General features: G+C 32.4%; 1 long non-coding RNA gene across 1 annotated transcript; it reads left to right on the top strand.

Moving 5' to 3' along the window:
- Positions 1–1,135: 1,135 nt before the first annotated feature.
- LOC121128744 (uncharacterized) lies at positions 1,136–2,873 on the top strand. Its single transcript, XR_005868270.2, has 3 exons — positions 1,136–1,338; positions 1,389–1,750; positions 1,851–2,873. It is a non-coding gene; the product is annotated as an uncharacterized lncRNA (long non-coding RNA).
- Positions 2,874–19,656: the final 16,783 nt, after the last annotated feature.

Genomic DNA, 19,656 nt, shown 5'->3' with positions numbered 1-19,656 from the left:
TTGTCTTTAGTCAACGCCTAAATACTCTGGGGGAATGCCAGGTACTACGTTAGTCACTCATAAATACATAATAATCGTGTAATTCTAATATATATAAATGAAATGAGAGTATCAATGTATAGTCGGTAATTTGAAGGATCAATCTTGAAATCTAATATCGATTTAAGACGAAGAAATTACAACTTATACAGCCATTGCAACTTGTACACAAATATATATCATGTTGAAGTAAATCTATGTTATGTTATTAGCATCCTAGATTAGTTTCAAACTTATACGTTGGAATTAGATATGATTATTTATAAAAAGGATAGCTTTAGGAGATGAGGCCTACGAGTAAATGGGGTATAAAGCCTTTTGATATTTACATATGACTGCTGTAATACAATAGTAAGGATTATATATATATATAAACTCTATAAAAAAGTCAGACTATACCTAGAAGGCATCAGTAGTGATGACCAATGGTAGAAAGGGGCGTTTTGTAAAGTAGGAAGAGAAGGCAGTATCGAAACTGAACATGTTTTTACTATTGATTTAATAAATAATAGTCTTATTTCTATTATATAAATTTGGAAGGATAATCATGATATAAGCCTATAGGGGTCTACAATTTATATAATCGCCTATCAGGTGCTTTCATGAAGGAAGGGTAACTGGAAGGTTTTTGAGCACAAGAATGAACCCTTTCTATCTATAAGGAAACCAATTGAATAATAAATGAGCTTAAGCAAGGGCAGTTTTAGAGGAAGGGCTTAAGAGTCTTAAGGAGCCTTAACCCAAAACAAGTCTCTTCAAGCTCCCTCAAAAAAAAAAAAAGTATTAACTCCTTTATTTAAGATGGTATTGAAATCTACCCTTAAATAATTAAAAAAATAGAAACCCTTAAAAAATCTAGTTCTGAAGTTCTGCGCCTGAGTTAAAACGAATCAAGTACATAATTGGAAATATGCTTCCATAGGCCTAAGAATTCCCAAAAGTATGTAAATAAGTATTTGGGTGTGAGGATGAGCTGTTCTTGTTATGTACATCTGGTATTTAAGAAGTATTTTGTCTTTGATTATTATTATATAATATGTACCTATGTATATAGCATCAAACCAACCACAAAAAACGACAGACGAATGTAATTCAATACCACGTCATGATGTTATTATTACCAGCCATTTCAATGCAAGCACTCCTTTACGTAGTTTTTGTTATTCCACATAGTTGTAGTTATTTGTAGCTCCAATGTCATCTTGTTCCTTGCTTGGTTGAACAATCTTAAAAAACGTGATTAAATTGTTGAACAATGAAAATTGTATTCCATGTATTTATTCAAATCTTAGTATCATGGTAAAGCATTATTTATTTCAAAAACCAGATAATAAAAATATATTTTACAGTGGCGTTACCTCAATTATAAAAAATATAGAATGTATTTTATCAGCTGTTGATGTTTGTTTCTGCTTCTTTTCTCATAACCAGTGTTCTGAACGTTGATTAGTTGAATTAGAATTAGCTTCTTTTAAGGTACAACAATTATTAATGAATAATATCTCAATAATTGTGAAGAATTGGCCAAGTAAGACTGTAGAGACTACACTGATTTGTACCGATATTTTGTTCCAGATTGTAACCTCAGTCCGTAGACCGAAATTTAATCGTTTTCAAATAGTGAACCAATTTTGTCAGTCTCAATATATCCTGGAATTATAGCTTTAAAACAAGTAGCGAAACGCAACTGTAAGCCTCATGAAATAGTATGGTTAGTATTTTTCATATATTTTCGTAAGATGTCGCTTTTCCTATGACACCATTCACATATTTATACTGAAGACGATAACACGGATTTATCTATATTATAGTCAGATTTTAAACTAGTCTATCGGAGTCTTCAGATAATAGTGCAGTCTGTAAGCCCTGCAACCTGTCCTTTAAGGGAGCAGACGAGCTTTTGGATCAAGCTAAGACTCATTTTGAATGCAACGAAATTTTTTCAAAAACTTCCTCAATCTCTCCCAATCATTTCTCGTCTAAGGATTGTAAGGCTTTTCTTCCGATTTTCGAAGACCTAGTTGAACATTATCATCTTCATATTTCGGAGGAGTTTGATTCCTATCCGGAGATACCTGAGGAAGATGAATACTACGAAATAGAGGAAGGAAGGAGGTCTGTCGGTAGCCTTCAAAGTCGTCCTTTGTAAAATGATGGTCAAATTTAAGAGACTCGTACTCTCCTGTGCCCTGTAAATTCAACCAATACTTAGAAATTCATACTAATGCTTCAACGTCTGGCTTTGGTATCTCTTTTTCGGAAGGGAGGTTCGATCAGGAGAATGGTATCTAGAGGAGATAAAATTACATATCAATATGCCTTAAGGTATAACTTTTGCTCAAATTATTCGCAAATTTCTCGATACCATCATTGAAGATTACAATTGTATACCTACAGAGATGAAATCAGGAGAACTGAAGGCATCGCTTCAGGATTGCTATTGTAGGGTGAGTAGTATCAATGCAGTTGAAAGTATCATTTATATTATTAAGACTCAAATTACTTTGTATATTCTTGGATAAGTGAATTTTGATCCCCGCATTTCCTTGAAGTGATCTACTCGTCCCATTGTTTGTAGATATATCTTCTAGATCTTCGTTTTCCGTACCATGTTTTATCCATGGAATTTGATAATTGTTCTACACGAAGATCCTCTAATAGTCTACATTTAAATAATTTTTCTAGTGAAATTACCTTAAATGTGCTCTTATACCAAGAGCTTGCAATACATGATATGACTTTAAATTTTTTATACATAAATTCAAATTACTAATAGATACATTAAATAGTCATGAACGAGATATCTAAATTAATAAAAACTAAAGGACACACAATTAATAGCAAACCACTTAAGCAATGAATTAAAATTGCTAATTTTATTTCTGTGACCGAGTGAGACCTCTAGTGTTGATGGTTGAGAGTATAATTACCGTGAACAATGTTCAGCAGTGAACAATCCCAAGTAACTTCTGAATAATAATTGCATAATTGGCCCAGACTTGGTTACCTACCAATTGATTTTTGGTCTTTTTTCTGTTTTTTTTTTCCCGTATGAAAGGTGGGGTGATATAGAGCAATTTCTTTCAGTCGCAATCAACTGACCAATTTTCTCCTTTATCCAAATTTATGAGCTCTACAAACATAATTTATGCAACACATTCAACTTCATATGACGTTATTGTAGGTCATGTTCATAATTTTTAAATATACTTGACGTCATCAACAATTCATTTATATAATCAATCTAGACCGAATTTTAAATGAGACAGATCTAGACAGTATTCGGTCTTTTAAGACCGATAAATCTAGACCGAGTTAGTTCGATCAACGTAAAATCATAATGCTTTAGTACTGGTCTTAGATTTTCAGACCGAAACTCAACAAACTAACTGATTTCCTACCTTCCTTTTTTTCTTTTCGGAGGAAAGGTTGAAAGATACAATAAAGGCAACGACATACATAAATATGTTCAATGTATATAGGACCATGTCCAAAATGTGATCGACGTATTTTTCTCCTTCTTCCATTTTTACTGTAACGACTATGACTTAAGGAGCCTAAAAATTGGAAAAAAAATCGAACGAGTCATGCAATATCAATAAAACTTACATAATTTAACCCAATTTGTATGTATGGTTCAAAGATGGAACCATTAAAAGAGGATTAAAGCAAAAGAAATGAGGGGAAATGAGTCAAAATTTGAGTAGTTTCATATTCATTGCAAAATGTGTATTATATATTTATATTGGGTTCACTATTCACTTTTTCAAAGATGCAATATTTTGCAATAGCTTGAAATCCATTCCATAGTTTTCATAAGTGTTGAGGCTCAGTTTTACAGTTCGGCCTGAACTGTATTTTTCAAGACAGATTTACCTAAAGTCTAAATTCTAACTGAAAATATTTATTGACTTTGTTACCTCAAAGGGGCCTAACTTTAGCCATCTAGACAAATACTTATTTCATTCCGATTTTTAACTCTAAAATAAATGAATATTTTTTTTCTTTTCTTTTCTCTGTCTAGAGAAGTTACATGCTCAAAAAATATATAAATAAACATTATAGTTTATAATTAAATCCCTAAACTTAAAAGACATGATTACTATAAACATAGTAAACAGGTAATATACATTATTACATGCATTTTCTCTAAAATGTTGATAAAATATGTCCATAGGTATAAAACAAACATTAAAATAATCCTAAGAATTCATATTAAAATATTAGCAATAAAAAAAGATGCACAAAAGCTAAAGTTTCAACTTTTGAGGCGCATAACTTTTAAATCTGTCTATGGATGAATATCAGGCGACGTAGAAACTTTCTATTGTTATTCAAACTTGAAGAGTAGTATCGAATAAGATCAAGAAAATTCTGGTCTTGACAAAGAAAAAAATATGGAAGATTTTTTTTTTTAAACCAAAAATTTAAAACGGTGGGAGAGATACTTTTTTTTTAAAGGAAAGATTAAAAATTTTGAATTTTTAGAGGTTGAAAATAGAAGGATTTTTTCATTTCATCAGATCCCTGGACGGAGCAAAAATATACCCCCCCCCCCTAGGTTTTCTTGTTTAAGCAGTAATTTAATTTCTTACCTAACATCTAATAACAGCTGATATTAATAAGGATCTTTATTCAGTAATACCATATTCATCCTTTTTCTCATGAATGAAAAATAGGGGAAATATAAAAATTTGTTCTTTTTTGTTGCAATGTTTTGAGTACAAGAAACATACTAAAAGACAAAAAAAAAATATTCTATCTAAGAAATATTGCCCTCAAGCAACATTATGAAGTGAAGGTACATAATTGCTACAAAATAAAATAGTTTTATGTTAATATCTAAAATAATCAATATTTATATTTATTTAATATGAAATTTCATTTAATAAAACCCACAATTTTTATTGTTATTCGAGTAATAAATAAATTAACTTACAATTTCCTAGACAGAATTATATAAAGGTTATTAAAACCGAAAGGATTGAAACAATCGGGAAAAAGGTAAACTCCGGTATTTCTGATGTTAAAATGCATGAATATTTATCTCTAAACACATATTAATACGATAATTCTTGCAGGTCATCCTTTTTTGATATTTTTTTAAATAGTAGATACTATTTTCTAAAGTGTTGCTTTGGCCAAGGTTGTTAGAGAAAGTTGACAAATATGTAGTTAACAAATATGTATTTTATACAAAGAATAGGGTAGTGGGAAAACTGCCCAGGGGATAATAGCCCGTAGAAGATTGCGGGGAGAAAAATTTGCCCGTATTTCTTTCAAACTTCACGATGAATAATAACACTCATAGAACTAACATAGCGGATAACATTTTTAAATTTTTAGCAAATGTGAGATCTTGTTGGTTCGGTCTATGACATTTGGTTTTTAACACTACCAAGACTTCCACGTCCAACCTGAGGGCTTCAAACTATTTCTTGGTATTAAAAATATCTTTTGGTTCTTTAGATGTTTGTGATGCTTTGGCGGTCGTTGTTAAGGATCCAGGGTACCCTCAAGTACTCCACGCAATCCAAGGCCTTGGAACTATTTTTGATTTTAGAGGGGTTCTATGGATGTATGCAATGCTTTGGTGTTGGTTTTTAACTATCCCACACTACCTCCAGGACCCAGACTTTGAACTAGTTCGTACTGTTACAAGGATTCCTTGGATGTAATGGTGGTGGTTTTTAACAATCCCACACTACCACTGGGACACTGGCCAATCTGAGGACGGAGAGTGTCCAACTATATTTTAAGAAACCCGAAGCTATTTATTCTCCCCCCCCTCCTCCCCCTATATTGCAATAATAATACTCACACTTGTTCCTTGGTAGATGGAACAAACAAATATTTTTGGATATTTGTCATAAATAATATTAAGCGAATTTATAATGTTTTATTATTCATCATGAAGTTTGAACAAAATACGGGAAATTTTCCTAACGGGCAATTTGCCTCCATTGCAATTTTCTCCAAGGCAGTTTTCCTCGCGCACGAAAGAATAGACATTATTTTAAAATTGTAGTCAAAATTATTACATCATATAACTTATAAGCATTGCCAATAAAGAAACTGAAGTTGGAAGTCAATAAATAAATCGTATAAAGTGCTCTTCATTGAATCTCTCAACATTTCTTTCAAAAAGAAGACATAATAATAAAAGAGTAGCGTAGCGTCATGAATGATTGACAATAAAATAAATTTATATTCGATTACTAATAAGAATGTAGATAATCTAGAACACTACTTTCCATATGGGACGATATAGAGATGTCAGGGATGGAAGTTAGCAAAATAAACATTTAGGGTTATACATACAATACAATAAATGGCCCTTTATTCCAAAATATAACAATTTATGACCTCTTGCACCATTCCAAAATTATGGCTCTCAGAAAAATATATTAGAAACGTAACGTTACAAAGCAACAGACAACAATTTTCGATTTTCGAAGTTTGATCAATTCATTAATATATTTTAAATGTGAATGTGAAATCCAATGGATGGATTTTGCTGATTTGTTTTTATGTAGGCTCTTATGGCTCCATAAACGGTTCTGGTAACTTTTTTTTCTCGTCTTCGAGACCATCACGTTCTTTAAATAGCATTTTTATCATTTCAGCACTCCAACCTAAGGGCCGGAGTCTATTTTGGATTTGAAACGTGTTCTCTGATACTCAGGGAAGCGTTAGTGGAAGAATTTAAACTAACTCAGGGAACAGAAGCCCCAAAACGTAGCCGGGGTGTATTCTAGCATATTAAAAGGGGTTCTTGGTGCTTTGAAATGCGGCGGCTGGGTAGTTTAAACTGCCTTGAGGCTAAGTACTTCACCTGTACAACCTGAGGGGCGGGGTATATTTTGGGATATTAGGAGGTTTCCTTGATGCTCATGGAAGCGGCTGCGAGACTGTCAGTTCGGCGTCTGACCCAGAATGAAGCAACTACTTCTTCATCGCGTGAAAGAAGAGTCCCTATTTATAAGTATACTCATACCCATAAAATCAACATAAAAATAATTCTTAAAATGTTACAGTCATAACTTTTATTCCTGAGTTGTGAACATCCTTTCCCTAATAGATTCAATTATATTCAAAACCTGATTGAAGATTGTGTCCAGTTAAGACCGAGAGTAACCTTGAGGATTTACTGCAGAGTTATAATAGTAAGTCCTTGTTGTACTTGTGGTTCGAGTACAAACTATGTCTTGTTTTTTAAAAGATATTTTGGAAGAATGTAATCAAATATTCCTTAATATCCAGAATAAATAACTAGTATTTTACAAAAAAAAAAAAATCTTGTTTAAAGTATTTTTCGAGTTCGAGTAATACTCGAATGCAACTCTACTTTTTAGGTATATCCGAACTTGTACACAACAAGCATATATTTGTAGATTTTTTTTTTTTATTCTCTCGAGAATCAAAGGAGATCAGAGTTCTCATGATGTTTAAAGACTTTAGCCCCAAGGTAGATATTTTTTTTTTTCTCATGTCTTTGAAACTCTTTTTTTTCTTTTTGGGTGGTTGACATGTAGATTAGAGCGGTTTTATTTTCAATTTCTTTTCGAATTTTAATTACGGCTACTGCAGAAAAGTTGTCATATGGTATGAAAATGAGTTATGAAAAATTGCATTGTCCTGTGAGGTCATTTTAAGGTCGCACATCTCGATCAAATTATAAAAAAAGGAAAAACTATTTACTTAGTCAATATACAATGATACTACGAGGACATTTTTAGTTATTTTGTATGAAATAGTTTTGAAGGACATTTTTTTAACCTATAAAAAGTGTTTCTATGGAACAAAAAAAGAGAAAATAGTTAGAAAAATTGATGATCCGCGTATAGTACTCATGCTTTTGTTTACATTTTTAGGAAGGAAAGATCAAAATTTCGCTATGTTATTTTCTTTTTACTCCAAAGGGGAGCTTTAGAAAAACTTTAGTAATGTTTTGTATAGGTTAGAATAATGTCCATCATAAATAATTAATTTGCAAAGATAATGACTAATGCTGTGTTTTAATCCTTATTCGCAACATAATTAACTTTTGTCTCCTTTCAAACTTTGAACTAGATGTATATCCTTAAAGATGACATCGTTGAAAAATGAAATTTTGTATAGGTCTTACCAATTGACAACTTTCCGAACTAGTCGCAATCGAAATTCGTAAAAAACACAAACAACAACAAAAAACCAACCTAATGTACATATTGGTATATTTTTGTGTCCTGATGCTCATTTTGGAGGATCCAGAGGAATGTTTCCACATCATGTGATATTTGTTTCAATAAATATGTAGGTAGGTTGTAGTTTCATAAGTAAGAAAAAGAGGAACAACCCGTTTGTAACTTTCACTTTCAGAATCGGGAATACGTTCTTTGCAATCAACACAATTGAGCATTTTCTCTCTATGATGATGATGATGATGTATATGGTTGATGGATTTCCGTATATGATAATTACACATTTTGAACTACGTCAAATGGACGAACGTGCCCTCCATCTCTCCCAAATAAAAATATGATTTTAATAATTACATTTTTGTTTATCTTATAGAGGTAAAAATTTACCTATTTGTATGTGCGTAATAGTGTTGAGACTCGGTCCAAGGGATAACTTTTTCCGGTTCGTTCTTATGTAATTTTTTCTAGACCAATTTGGACCGAACGCTTTGAAATCGCGGTCTGGTAATAATCAGCCTGTGATTTCAGTGCGTACACCGATATTTAATCGTTTTTATATAATGGACCGGGGTTTTTTCCGTTCCTGAGTTGTAAAAATATGATTTATGCCATACATTTAACCATTATTGTTAATAATGTTCACATTTTTAAAGATATATGACGTCATCAACAATTCATCTATAGGATCGGCCTAGACCAAATTTTAAATAAGAATGATCCAGTTCGAATTTGTCTCAGGGACCGATCTAGACCGAAATTGTGTTTAAGACCGGTCCATACCGAACTTCTTGAAAAGACTAAATTAGTTTGGTTCACTTAAAGTTATAATGGTCTAGGATTTGTATTGTATATGAAATCGAAAATTGAATAACAGAGCTCTCAAGTCTCAGGCAATTGATGTGCGACCGTGGCTCGTATTTTTCTCTTCTTTTGGGGAGGGGTTGATTTAACTACATATGACGTTATTGTGCCAATCTTCACAATTTTGAAATACAACTGACATCACCAACAATTTATTTATAGAATCATTCCTAATTTCAATTGAGACAAATCCAGAGTGATTTCAAATCGTCAACTGATTTAGTCAGTCTCAATACTGGTGTGCGCATCTAAAACTGAACACTCCTTTAAATTTTACGGCTTGAGGGATTGACGAGAGGTTCTCTTGTAGACCTTAAGGCTAAGATCTTTCTTAACTAGCCGGTTCATGGTAATTCTGCTGACGTTGAACTCACTGGAGAGGCCGCTGATGCTGACCTTGCCTCTCTTTTCCTCGACAGACTTTTCACGGCAGCCACTATTTTGTCCGACCTTCGAGGCCTTGACTTAGATCTTGTGGTCGCCTCAGGAGTCCCTTTGGCTACCACGCTGTAAACGGTGGTGCGGCTGCAGTTCAGAACCTTGGCAATTTCAGTGGGAGTTTTTTCCCGCGCGGAAAGTTCCAAAATTGCGACTCGACGTCTCTCTGCATTATCAGCTGTTGTTTCACTGTTGCTATTTAGGTTTTGCTGGAGTTTTGTTAATACAAGACCCTTGCCTCGAAGTATAAACCGGTTTCAACTCAATAAAATCACTAATATGTGCATGGCGTAAAATTTAAAGGAGTGCTCAGTTTTAGACGCGCACACCTGTATATGCATCGATTTTCCCTCCTATAAAAATCATTTATGACTTCATATGACGTTATTGTAGGCTGATGTTCAAAATTTCGAAACATTAACTATGTCATCAACAATTCATCATTAGAATGAGTCTAGACAGAATATTTTAATTAAGAACGACTCTGATCAAATTTGTCTTTGGGTCCGATTCATACCTAAATTCTTTGAAGGACCGAATGAGTTCGGTCTACTAAAAGTTCTACCGATCACAACCCGGTCTATGATTTTCAAACAGAAAACCAACACTAGTGAGAACCTACATATATAATATATTGTTGGGATTGGAAAGAGTACTCAGCCTAGCACGTAGATATTGAACTAAATGAATTATTGCCTTCAAAAAGTACTTTTTTTCCTTCTAATAATAAAAAAAAAACTAGGGAAAAAAAAGACCCGAAGCAAAATATATAAGTTTCACATTAGAGTTTCAGAATTGATATACCATGTATGAAAAGAAGAAACAAATTAAAGAAAGAAACCGATATATAGCTTTGTAAAATAATATTTATACATAATACATCAATCATGGCAGTTATGTTTACTGGACGAATTAAAAAATATTTAAAAATAAAATTTGCAAAAATATTAAAGGAAATAAGAAAAAAGAAGAGAAACTTGATAATTTTCTTCTCTTATTATTTTGTGTTTGTTCCTCCCTTTTCCGCAATTTTCGATCCATAATAAATGACAAGAACATAAAACAAAAAAAAAAAAACTATCTTTATAAAACCAAGCTCTTCTATATAATTTCAATAAATCAGTTAAACAATGACCGCAAGATAATTCCAATTATTTATGTTGCCTAAATAATGATGTCGCTTCCAGTTTGGACCATCCTTCTTGAGCGGAGTGTGGGTCGATCCAAAATGGTGAAGAATAATACAAAGCATTAAATATCTATGTACACACCTGTTGCACATTAATCATTAAAGGTAATCATAATTACTATGTGTATCTACCTATGAAGAATCCTTTTCTAAGTAATTAAAAGGGCAGAAACCCTCCCACAAGTATCTAAAAGACGGGGATTCTGTCATTAATACACATGGATTATATATGAGAAGGGTAGAAACATACTTTTCCATGCCCAATACATTAGTTGTAAGAACCAGTGATGCTGACAATATGAAGAATATTTGCTAAGATACAGGTGAGCTGTGATGACATTTCATTAGATCCAATTTAAAGCCCTGTTCAGATTGCTAACTAGAAAAAGCCACTCCGACTTTTAGCGTATATTTTATAGACCTCCGTTCATAACAGTAACTATTATTTCCTATGACTTACTTTACATAGTTTCTCCCTTGAATATATGTATTATTATGAATGGATGGGTTAATATATTATTGAGGTTATAAGATCATCCCTTCCGATCTTCACTAGATGAATATTCTAGCTGAATATCTCTACTTTTACTCCAAAATGAGAAGGAGCAAAAGCTTGACACACTTATCCAAGTGAAATTACTAGCAGAATGGGTTACAGAGATTAGATAATCACTGAAAGATATGTGTAGAGTTACAGGGGGGCTATGTTGAAAATAAAAATTTAGAATTTTTATTCACTCAAACAACTTCTACGACTGACCGTCCAAAATGATTGAAACTTTGGTGAGTAACTGTCAACAGATGCTGCATAGATGTGACTAACTATATTTACGATTGCTATCATCTTGATGTTGAGGTTGGTAACTTTTCAGAGCACCCTACTATTAGTTTGTAAGCAAAGCGATAGAGAGGGGCACCGTCTTGCAGGAACATAATATAACTACTACCTGAACGATAAAATTATTAAATAAAAATATAAGTGTATTATACATCACATGGACGAAGGACTGAAAAATCTTATGAGTATGGAACATTTTTTTAAAAGCAACTAGCTTGAACAACAATTTTATTTTAGACTGTTTCGCCACTTAGCAGATGATTCATATTTTTTAGTTTGCTCCTGCCCTATTGTTGGGAATTGTTCACAGCAGCTCATTCAAATAATTCAACCAATCAACCTTGTTCAGAACAAAGTATTTGCACTATGACTTTTAACAAAAATATGCACTTCCTGTTTAACATCCCTTTACAAAAAAGGGAGGGGAAAAACCAATGGCTCCAGAAAGTAATAAAGAAAGATATTTTACCTCCTTGGAGTAAAAAAAAGAAAAAAAAAAAGGATTTCACATAAAATATATATTCATATAATATTATGAACGTATGTTTATAAATAATATCTATGTACATGTTAATGTGGGATCGAGTGCCAAAGACTTTGTTAAATTAAGTAATCTTAATGAGATATAATTATTCAATTTATTTATTCTTCTCTCTCTCTCCCTCTAAAAAAAGACGATTAAATAACATCTAAATAATAAATTTGTATGGCAAGAGAAGCCCATCTTTTTTTATTCATTTCAAAAACACGTTAAAATATGATAAAATTTGAGTGTATGACCTATGTATTAGGTATCAGCCTATAAGTGGAAGTCTTATTACATACAGAAAGTAGTAAAACAACAAATAGAGGGGTTTCATGTGAGGTCAACTCTGTTGATGTTGGTCATTTGTGGGGCCTAAAAAACAAAAACTCCATTTTCATTAATATAAAGGAAAATAGTGAATTATTGGACTCCCAAACGGTACTAAAAATAAAATGACTTAAGCCTTACTATCTATCCCTCTAATGCCTAGTTAAATTATATATATGACCCTTAAATGTATTAAAATATGTTATTTCATCGGGTTACAATCTTATTCTTATATTGTTTATAAAATTTAACAATTAGAATGGAAAAAATTAGATATTTATCTCTAATTATCCAACTTTTTTATTGTCTATGTAATCAATCTAAAAAAACAAAATAAAAATATATATGATAAGCCATTTTTATTGATTTTTAGTAAATACATATTAGTTTGATTTAATTCAAATATCATTGTTTATCATTGGTATAAAGTAGTATTCAATGCAAGTATTAAGTTGTTCTTTTTTAAAGCCATTTGAGGGAGTTTAATGAAGACCTATTGATAATTTGTTGATTTTATTTCTTAAAATATCAACTTTGAGGCCTGAAAATTGAATATCTTTCAATGGTTTCAAGGAGGCTTCGCCTTGAACATTTTTGCATAGAACATGTCCCCCTAGTACTTATTGGCCTTATAACACTTTTTTCTTGTAACTTTTTCTCATTGTAACATTTTCGCCTTCTCCCGTTTTTTCCTTATCCTGTTTTGCCTTGAGACGTTTTCGCATTGAACCTATTTTGCCTAGGATAATAATAAAGGGAATGCTACTTTTTCTTAGTTAAATAAGTTTGTTACTAGAATATCTTTGCGCTGTATTCCAGCTTCGAGAAATTTGAAACAAAAGGTCAACAAGCTAGACGATCATAATTATTCAAACTTTAATACGAAGGTTTTAATGTATTTGAAAATCATTACGTCATCACTACAGCTACGGCCCGTTGAGAAGAATCATTGCCATTAATATGTAGTCCATTTATTCATCAAAAAGGCCTCAAGATATTTGAAATTTTAACTTGCATCAAGGATTGTATTAGAGTTATAGATCAAGATGGAGACTTCCTCCATGAAAGTTTACATGCATTTGTGAATATGATATATTATATATCTGCATACTTCATTAACTTATTCAAGTCCTAGATTGTGCTGTGCTCTTTTCAAGGCGTAAATGTCACAAAGCAAAAACTGAAGAAGGCAAAAATATAACAAGAAAAAGCGTTAAAAGGTGAACATGTTCGAGGCGAGTAATCCTGACATGCCTTGAATGGGGCATGAACTCTTTTTCCATCTTGCTGAAAAATAATACAACTCCCTGAATGAAATGATTGTTTAAAATAAAATATATATTTATGTTACTCACATAGAGGGTGTAGGGATAATTATTATCAGGATCAAGCATTTTTTTAAAACAAAAAGCCACAGACTGTCACACATCCTTGCAGATAATGTATTTTTTTAAGTTAGATTATGCCTTAATATAATGAAATTAATGACATCAGTCGAAACGCTAAATAGGAATAGGAAAGAGAGAGAGGGCTGGAGATTTACTTTATCATTCATGATATTAGATAAAAAATGTGTGATAATTAATTATTCTGTCAGACTGGAGTGTTTTAACGTTGTAGAGTGAAACTTCTGGGTTGTTAACAATAAATTGTACATAGAGATTTTGGAGTCTCCCTTTTCTTTTTACAGAATCCACAGTTCAAACATTAAGAAAGGAAGGATTACATGTAGTAGGTATTATTATTTCATTAGAAATGAAGACCTAGACTATAATTATCGGGGTTCGTGTTCATTGGTAACTAAAGAGCCACACCGACCGCTCTTGTTCTACATTGTGGTTTCTTGAAATTGTCACTTAACCAGAGAAGTTTCATCCTTGAGCAAACAAAAGAACGCCTAACCAAAAGAAGCAAAGCAGTTTAGTGGTAATAAATAATATAATGACACTCTTCAATGAACAGGAGTACCTCGTCTTACACGCTTTTCTTACTCAAGCCCACAAAAAAAACCTTTCTTGGGTTTGATTTCAAGAAGATGGGATTATTGAGGCACTTACTTCACTGCAAGTTTATTGGAAAAATACATAATAGTAATAAGACTCGGTCCCAGAACGAATTTATTTTTCGGTTCGATCTTCAGTTATTTTTTCTAGGCCGATTTGGGCTGATTTTTCCGTCCAGACCCCAATCTCAGACCCTATTTTGATTTATCAGTAGCACAAATATGATTTATCAAACATTGATTGAACTTCATAGGGGGGGTTATTGTAGCACTATTCACCATTTTGAAACACGCAATACGTCATCAACAATTCATCAATAGTATCCGTCTAGACCGAATCCTCAATCTTGGTCTATTTTTCAAATCCATGTCAATTTCTTGGGAAACAAATTCTAAAAAATAACATTTTTTTAAATGTTAACCACAGCTGAGATAATATAAAGTAAACATAGTAGACCTGATTCCTAAGAAACAGTATATTAGTTGTCAATATTTAAAGTGTTTAAAGTGCAAAATAGGGGCTTTTTATTCAGAAGCACATAGCTTTAAGACAAATAAATTCAAAAAGTTTAAAAGTATCTCATTGAATGGCTGAGAGTATGATTAATTGGATTACATGTAAGATGCAACAAAATACCTGAAATATGTTTTTTTAAACGTCCTTTCTATTAATACTTCAATTCTTTCAATCCAATTTACAAAAATGGTTTTGTCAAGTTGAATAAGAAAAAAACCATAATTGATGTTGTCACTGACAATACATATTATATAATCAATCAAAAGTCACACCATATTGGAGGCATAGTTATTGATATATCATGTAGATATGGACATATTTTAAAAAAATAATCTTAAATTGTTAGGGGTTAAGGTTTTTTTGAGGGTTAAGATTGCCGATTTCCAGAATAATAATGCCATCTGAAAATATGCTTTATGTCATTGCATGGTTGGAATTAGGGTTGTACCTATGGAAGGGTGGGGGTTTGTGTACTTACACATAGAAACGTCCGGTAGAAAAATAGGAAGGATAACAGTGAGAAAATTTGATGTTTACATAAACGGAAATAAGGAAATGTCTTTTCTAAAAAATCATTTTCAAATCCACCAAACAGGGGTTAGACCTGTTGAAATTTTAACTGGGCCTTTTATGGGCCTTGAAAATTTATTGTTGCTGGTTCTAAAAAAATGCTAAACAAATGTAATTATTGGTATTCTTTTTACTATTGTTCGCAATGGCTTATCGTATAGTATTGATAGGGGTATCGAATCTAAGCAAATAAACTGTGCTTTAATTTGTATTATTTTTTTTAAAACTCATTATTTGTGCGGACTAGTAAATTTTAACCCCGAGATATTAAAAAAATGCTTGTTTTTTATATTATTTCCATTAATACCCTTGTCTTTTTAGATATTCTCCTAACTTATTATGATCTATACAAAAATAGAATACAATTGGATAAAATGAAGAAAAAATACTTTTACTAAAAAACATAATAGGTAATAGTCTTGCTTTACTCGTCTCAGGTGCTCCACAGTAGGAGGAAGGGAAATTGCTTGGTGTTCTTTTCATAACAAGTCCCACCGGACTTCAACAATGCAAGGCTACATTGGACCTATGGGAAACATGAAACCTGAAAAACAAACTTGGGCGAAAAGTTTTCTACTTCACTTGCACAGATCCTATATCAGAGGTGATAATTGGAGGAGCATGGTAGGCTATTTTTTAGCAAAAGTCAGTGTCCAGACAATACAATGTTTGGTAAATTAAATGAAGTTTGGTCCATGTTAGATCAGGAAAATCCAAGAATTTTAGCCAATGTTGAAAAAGATTTGGACCCCATGAAGAAAAAATCAAATAATGCCATACGCAATTTATATAGAAGACAATTCCAAGGGCAGACTTCAGATAAGAAGCGGAGCTGTGCCTTATTATTCTCAGTAATAAAACTAGTCGAGGTATTCATCAAGACCGTTGGATTGCCAAGAATACTTATGCTATGAAAATGTTAATGTTTTAAATTGAATAAATTCCGAAAAGGACACCATCATTAAACTAGGAGAATAAATGAATTCCTGGCTTTATTTTATACAAAACTATAGATAACAGCAAAATCTACCGTTGATGCTCCTATCCAAGATTTTCAAATGATTAAAAGCATGCTTCACTATCAACATATTGATAATGAGCTAGCAGCCTCTGTTATGAAGAAAATGAGAAATCCTGGTTGGTATATGATTCAGGAATTAGTACCATTCACCTTATTCAGTTCACATGAGAGCATACTAACGCCTATAAAAAAGCTAGTAATCAAGCTATCAAAACCGAAAAGCTGGAGTTTTATAGAAAAGGTAAGCCAGTTTTTGCAGTCATAACTCAAGCAACATCTCTCACAGACTTGGTAGGACCTGAGTCACATTATCTTTTAGAGGCTCTCGGATTGAAAAGTGACTGGGATATTACACCGTATAAATACATTGGGGGAAAAATGATAACTATAGAGCAGCATGGGAGTTTGTGAAGTGAGTAAAAGTGAGCAATGATGTTGCTGAAAGAGGCGTAAAACTCATGAGCAGGGAAACTGTTTACTGCAAGTTGTGGAATACCAAAGAAATAAATATAAAATATAAGTACCCACGAATCTGATTAGAAGGTTCATATTTTTAACATATTGGGGGATAGTATGATTTTCATCTATGAGCATCAGTAATGTTGTGTCGGTCCTCATTGAGGAATGAAGAATGCAGTCCCCTCCAGTTCTGTCCTATTTATCATTCCTAAAACTGATCAAGTTTGATCCTTGATAACGTCACTCAACTTTATTTTGTCTTTATTTAATCAGTTATATTACTGACAGTCCGCAGGACCGGCCCCAAGGACTGACAGGACCAATCCCAAGACTGGACTGAATCGAATAAAAAAGGACAGATACCACACTAAGCATCACTCCTCATGTCCCTATGGAAACGAAAGGTTTAAATCGGATTGAATGGCTCTGAGGTCTTCTCCTATCGACTGCACAAGGTGTATATTGAACATTGAAGGAGGTATCCTTGTATTTCCTAGGCAAATTCTTTTATGACTATATTGTATGTAAGCCTATTCAATGTGTACATATGTAAAGCTAAAAGCTATGTAACTCCCCATTGCACAATCTTGGGACACACACAGCGCCCCACTTCTACCTATTTACGTACACTAGAAAAGGGATTGCTTCCCTACATGTGTACCTCTTATTCACACACCTCTAAAAATGTAAATTACATGCACAAAACATGTTAGTACGAAGTAGTGATGGAGTCGAGATGGATGAGGATCCTGCATACTCTTCAGTGTAAAGATGTCAGAAATAAAGGGAAGAAAAAGTGTAATATAGGTACATGCATACTAAAATAATAATAATAAAAGAATATAAGGATAATTATGACTTGGGTACATAGGTATATGACTATGAGTGACTACACACGGGATTTATATATAACTATGAGCCTATAGTTACGCATTTTCACACGTAACTAATTACTCTACATTTTTACGTGTGTTTTTATGTTTAAAATTTCTCAATTCTTGGCCCAAATAGGAAGAAAGTAATTATGAAAGTTGGTTTACTTAATTCTCTACTATATTAAGTCATTCCCATGAAAAAAAAAAACCCACAGGAAAACCCATATAAACACAAAATAAATAAAGATGAAGAGGGAACCCCCTGTCCAAATATTGTATATCAATGCTCGGCCCGGTAATTCTCAAAATCACAAGTCCTTTAATGACATTATTCCCTTTTACTATTTATTTTTTTAAATAAAGGAGTGAAACACTTTTCCCAGGTTAATATTAAATATTAATAACTAAATATTATCCTCTTACCTACCTTTATTCTTTGAAATATGTATTAACAATGCATTTGACCTCGGGTTTTTAGTTAGAATAACCCTTGAGATTCCTTAGAAAATGTATGAAAAGCCAATAAATCAAAGTTAATAAAAATTGACTTGTTTGGAGTTCATGTGTCCATCTTCCTTATACTCATAAATATGCTTACATAGAATGTGAATAAGCCAACAGAATTATTATTATAATATACATGAATTATTATGTCTGCAGGATTATATATTTTTTTGTGGGGGGAGGGTGTGTTGGAAATTTGAAAATCCAAAGCTATTCACAAAAATTTAAATTATAAATATAAAATTTTTTTGAAAAAAGTTTTTTAAATCCGCATAGATTGCGAAAAATTAAATTTTTTGGATATAGATATCACAAATGTAAAGCTATTCACAAAAAAATAAATTTTTTGCTCTAATGCATAATTTGACGAAAAAAATCTAGTAAAAAGCAAAAATATCTTTATTAGGTAGGCTGCTACAGCTCTCCATATATAACTCAATTTACCTATGTATGTATATAATGCTAAATGCTCTCCTTCACACTTGGATTCCATATCAAATTATTAAAATGATAGGATATTAGCCTTCTAATTATGTATGTATTACATGAATAGTATATAGTTTAAATATCGCACTTCACATTACTTCTAGCTAAAATAAGAATTTTAAAATCATACTTACAATTCCAAAATTGTTGCAATTTGTTTTTTTAAAGGCAAGAAGGAAAGTCAGATTAAGTTTTGTTCAATCATGTCGTTAATTTTATTGCATCACTCAACCTTTTCACGGAAAAGCAACAGAATAAGGGCACAAAATCGGTTGGCAGTTGCCCGATTTTTAATTCTAATTCAACCAAACAACGTTCAAAACACTTGCTAGTAGAATAGTAGGAGACACATTGATTCTTAAAAATAAAATTTAGTGTACATTTTTGTGATAACGAGCTAACTCTGTGCAATAACCCCCCCCCCCTTTTGCAATGAGTCCTTTTCCAGGGACGTCAGCACATAGTATAACGACGTCACTCGATCGTGCTTCGGAGTTTTTTTTTTAATAGGTTCGATGAATGAATAATAATACTTCCTAACAAATTTAGATGAAACATTTAGCACCAATTGTGACTTGTGTTGTGTGGGTCCTTATTTATTCGATCCAGTCCAGTTCTTGGATCGTCGGGTCTTGGGATTGGTACTTTACTGCCGCCCCTTAGATTTTTTCTATAAATATTGATGGTTTGTTAAGCTATATCAGGTGTGTCCGCACGAGGGAGCTGTAGCCACCGCGCTAAATTAATTTTTTTTTATTCTTACTAGAAAATTCAAATTTGAATGTTTTTTCAAAAAAATGTAACATTTGAAATTTAATTAA

This window comes from Lepeophtheirus salmonis, chromosome 1 (assembly GCF_016086655.4).
Source record: "Lepeophtheirus salmonis chromosome 1, UVic_Lsal_1.4, whole genome shotgun sequence".
NCBI classification, from domain to species: Eukaryota; Metazoa; Arthropoda; class Copepoda; order Siphonostomatoida; family Caligidae; genus Lepeophtheirus; species Lepeophtheirus salmonis.
The sequence above is the reverse complement of the archived record's forward strand: the minus strand, read 5'-3'. Positions and strand labels throughout refer to the sequence as shown.